Source organism: Delphinus delphis, chromosome 12 (genome assembly GCF_949987515.2).
Source record: "Delphinus delphis chromosome 12, mDelDel1.2, whole genome shotgun sequence".
In the NCBI taxonomy this organism is placed as follows: Eukaryota; Metazoa; Chordata; class Mammalia; order Artiodactyla; family Delphinidae; genus Delphinus; species Delphinus delphis.
Window position 1 is genome coordinate 14,194,912 of NC_082694.2, and position 5,190 is coordinate 14,200,101.

Below are 5,190 nucleotides of genomic sequence, written 5' to 3' on the forward strand. Positions count from 1 at the left end.
GCAGAATTCTACCAAACATTTAGAGAAGAGTTAACACCTATTTTCTCAAACTATTCCAAAAAATTGCAGAGGAAGAAATGCATCTGAACTCATTCTGAGGCCAGCATCACCTTGATACCACAGCCAGGCAAAGGTATCACAAAAAAAGAGAAAATTATAGGCCAATATCACTGATGAACATAGATGCAAAAATCTCAACAAAATATTCAAACCAAACCCAACAACACATTAAAAGGATCATACACCACGATCAAGTGAGATTTAATCAAGGGATGCAAGGATGGTTCAATATCTGAAAGTCAATCAATGTGATACACCACATTAACAAACTGAAGAATAAAAAATGTATGATCATCTCAATAGATGCAAAAAATCTTTTGACAAAATTCAACAACCATTTATGATAAAAACTCCCCAGAAAGTGGGTATAGAGGGAACATACTTAACATAATAAAGCCCAAATATGATAAGCCCACAGCTAGCATCATACTCAACAGTGAAAAGCTGAAAGCATTCCCTCTAAAATCAGGAACAAGACAAGGATGCCCACTCTCACCACTTTGACTCAACATAGTGTTGGAAGTCCTATAGCCACAGCAATCTAATAAGAAAGAGAAATAAAAGGAAGCATTCTGGCCACTGTTAAGATCAGACTTGGGGTGGGGCGGGCAGTGGGGGATGTGGAGAGGAAGAAGGTGTTGAATCAGTGAGACTAGTCAGGAGGCCATCGTAGGAACCCAGGCATGACATGGTGGAGGTTTGCACCACTGTGCAGGGAATGGAGATGGTGGGAAGCTGTTAGATCTTGGGTACTTTTATTTGATTGTTTATTTTGTATTGAAATGTTTTTCCTCATGCATATATTGATTTACTGTCATTTTTGTTTTGCAAAATTTGGATAATATAGGCCTCTGGCTTTTCCCACTAATCAATAAATTGTGGAAACTCCACCAAATCACCTAGTATAAAATTAATTATTTTAGTGGCAGTGTGATACCCCATGATGTATGTACTGGAATGTATTCAACTATCAATAGTTGAATGTAAATCAACTATGAATGTTAAATGTAATCTGTATTAATAGGTATTTACTTCATTTCTACTATTTTTGCCTCTGAAAACAATGCTAGATTCCATATATACATATTATTACATATATACATATATATGTATATATATAATATATACATATTATTATACATATTATTATACATATTATATATACATATACATAGAATCCATATATACATATATACATATTATATCCATATATACATATTACATATACATATATCCATATATACATATTATACATATACATATTATATTATAATATACATATACATATATACATATACATATTATAATATACATATTACATATACATATATCCATATATACATATTATTATTTACAATTGCTTTCGCTTATATGGGATTGATTTCAAAGGAATGGTAGTGCTGGTTTCAATGGTACATGCAATTACAATATTATATTATGGAAAATTTCAGACATACACAAAATAGAGATAATAATATAACATAATGAACCTCTATGTACCCATCATCCTGCCTCAGCCATTATCAGAACATGAACAATCTTGTTTCATTTAAATGCCCTCCCCGCTCTCCTTCTCTCCACTGGATTAATTTGAAGCATCAGGCTGTACTTTTAAGGTAGAGACAAGATTTCCTGACCCACAGGATGAGGCATGTAAGAGAAAAAGAGGAGTCCAAGATTGTTCCAAGATGGTTGGACTGGGCGTGGGGTGGGGGAGGTTTGGGGAGGAAGCATTTGGTTTTGGACAGGCTGAGTTTGGGAATGATTCGGCAGCTAAATGGAGATGTCTAGGGGGTCAGTAAAATAAATGGATCTGGAGTTTCGGAGAAAGCAAGTGTCTGGAGATATAAATTTGGGAGCCACTGACATGTCCCATCCATAGACCTGAATGATATCAGGAAATGAGTGTAGATAGAAAAAAGAAGACCGATCCCTGTGGCCCTCCGTGGTAGGCAGAATAATAGCCCCCAAAGATGTCCAAACCCCAGAGGCTGTGAATATGTTACCTTACATGGCAAAAGGGATTTTGTAGATGTGATTAAAGTTAAGGACCTTCACATGGAGAGACTCTCCTAACTTATCCTGATGGGTGCAATCTAATCACATTGTATGGTCAGGCCGCTCAAGATGGCTGTTCTCTTGCTCTCTGTACATCCCCTGCTTGACCAGTGCTTGCTTCACCTACACCCTACTCACATGACTGACCTGCCTACAGCTATTTGATTGTTTATTGTTATTTTGATTGCCCCCGCCCCAGCTAGTTACTGTTCTAACTTATGGATCAGAATATCTCCACTATGATAGTTTATCAAGGGGGTGGTGAGGGGCATGCCCCTCTGACCATTTCCTGGGTAACCGATGAACCAACCGGACGTCAATCCCCCCTATAACTGGCCGTGTCTCCCCTTCCCCCTGGGAGTGAAGACTGCCGCCATGTCCTGCCCACTGTCTGCAGCACACGGTGGGGTGTCCCTCCAGGACCTTGCTTCAGACGTGTAAGATGCCCCTGTCCATTAAAGCACTGATGTCTCTGCTGCTGACTCAGGGCTCATGGTGCAGCCCAAGACACATGGATCTTTAAACATGGAGAACCCTTCCCAACTGTGGTCAGAGGGACCTGTATTGATGCAACACGGGGCAGAGAGATGCATCGTTGCTGGCTTTGGGGAGTTGGGGGGCAAGAGTCAAGGAATGAGGACCGTCTTCAGGAGCTGGAAAAGGCAAGAAAATGGATTCTCCCCGGAGCCTCCAGAACTGTCAGAGCCTGTCAGCCCCACTGACACCTTGATTTTAGACCCATTTTGGATTTTTGACCTCCAGAACCGTAAGATAAGAAATTTGCGTTGTTCAAGCCACCATGTTGGCAGCGACTTGTTATAGTAGCCGTGGAAAATGGCCACACCCTCCTACATGAAGGGGTGCAGGAGAAGAGGAAGCAGCTGAGGGGTCTGAGAAGCAGCCAGTAGGATAAGAGGAAACTAGGAAAGATGGTACCTGGGAAACCAAGGAGGCAGCAGGAGCTTGGACCACGTGATACTGATCAGTCAGATAAGGATGAGGACAGAGATGCCACCACTGGACTTAAGAATGTGGTGGGTAATTCTTTGAGGAGGTTTCTGCAAAGGGGAATGAAGACATGGGATGAAATTTAAGAGAGGTTTGTTGTCACTGTTGTTGTTTAAAATGGGAGAAGTAGCAGTATGTTTGTAAGCTGGTAGGCGTGAGACAGAGAAAGTGAGAAATAAAGAGAGAGGGGAGACTAGACGGAGGGCTGTCCTTGCGTAGCAGGACAAGGTCTAGTGCACAAGCAGAATCAGCTTTTCTGGAAAGAGAAGGTCAACAGGTGGGAAAGCAGTCTTGGATGTTGTTGGGGGCAGCTGCGTGGCAATGGTGGTGGGAGTCTATGACCTTCTGTTTGCCTCAGTCTCCTCAGTGAGGTAGAAGATGAGGGTGGGTGGAAAGAGAAGACGTAGAATAATCCCCTAGGAGAATGGGAAACTGCATGGATGAGAGAAGCACAGTATAATTGTCAGGCAGCATTCAAGACCCACTTCAGGTTCAATTACTTTCAAAGGGAAATAAATGAAATGGAAAGTATAACTAAAAATAGATTTGCAAAGTGCAGGTTTCCCCTGACGCTGTCCCAGCCCACATTCACCTGATAGAGGCCATGGGCACTCGGTCTTAAATTCTCTCGTAGCAACTTTTTGGCCTCTCATCGTGGGGCCTCTAGGCTCTGTTATTAGCTGCCTCCCTGGGGCTAGTCTGATGAATATCCTGTTCAAGGTCAGACGAAACAAGTTTTTCTGTTTCCAGCTGCACCACACCCTTTGGCGACCTCCCACTGAGTTCTAGCTTCTGGTCTAGACAAGACCCTTCGTTTTTTTTTTTTTTTGCTCATTTGCATAGCAGAGATTATTGACATCAGGCAGATCCCAGTGAGAGCACAAACTCGTCTCAGCCCAGGTTCCCAGCCTCAGCCTGGGTCCAGTCTCCTCTGCCAGGTAGCAGCTTCCTTTTTCTTTTCCTTTTTCTGTGGAAAAGTGTATCTACAAAAGTCTCACATCTGAGTAACAGTGATACACCTCCTGTAGAAATGATACAGTGATCACCATGGGTGCTTCTTTCACAGACCTTGAGCAGTCAGGGGAAAAGGGAGCACAACCAAAGAGGGGATGGGGGAGGCAGTGCTGATTTAAAAAGTGAGGTCAAAGACAAACCTTTTCTAATCCAATTTGGTCACACTTTGGCTATCTATAGGACTGGGGAGGTGAGGCTATCAAGAAGGGAAAGACCTAGAACAGGTCCCTGTCAAATTGGGAAGATATTTTTAGATGCATATGGAAAGTCTGCACTTTCCATGGAAGCGTCCAGAATTCCCTGCTTTGGGCCTCTGCTCCATGGAGTGTCGGCTATTTGCTGTTTTATCTGGAGGAAAGCTCCTTTGCTACCTCTGTAATCCCATTCACCCATTCCCTCTGCCAGAAAGCCCTCCTACCCTAATCTCCAACGTTCAAAAATTTTTTTCAGGCATCAAGCCTCACTTCAAATTTTACTTCCTCTATTATCTTTGGTTTCTTCAGCTAGAAGTTTTCTTAAACTTCTTCATAAATTCTTAAAGCAATGTACCTCACCCCCCCCCCTTTTTTTTCATTATCACCCTGCTAAGGAGCCTTTTTTACACATTTTCCCCCCTGGTAGCCCCGCTCCTGCAATGGAACTGTAATACTTCAGAGTAAGGGTGTCCAGGGGAAGGCTGGGATTCCAGGATTTTGAAGCCATGGTAATAAGAAGGATGCAATGGAAGTCACATGGCTAAAGAATTGGCGTACCTGATTCCCCCACTGGTTTGACTGAGGTTCTGTCCACAGGATTCCAGTTTCTTTGATCCTTCTTTGACCAGAAGACCATTCACTGACAGACACCAGAACCCTGGCTCAGATGTTTGACGGAAGGCACAGAATTAGGAAAAACCCATAGACTATAGAAGGGCTCATTTTTAGAAAATCTTAAATTTCAAATCAGATAAACAGTAGACAGATTACAAAACACTGTTCACACAACAAAAGTGCCTTAGAGCAGGGGTCCCCAGCCCCTGGGTCGTGGACCGGTACCAGTCCGTGGCCTGTT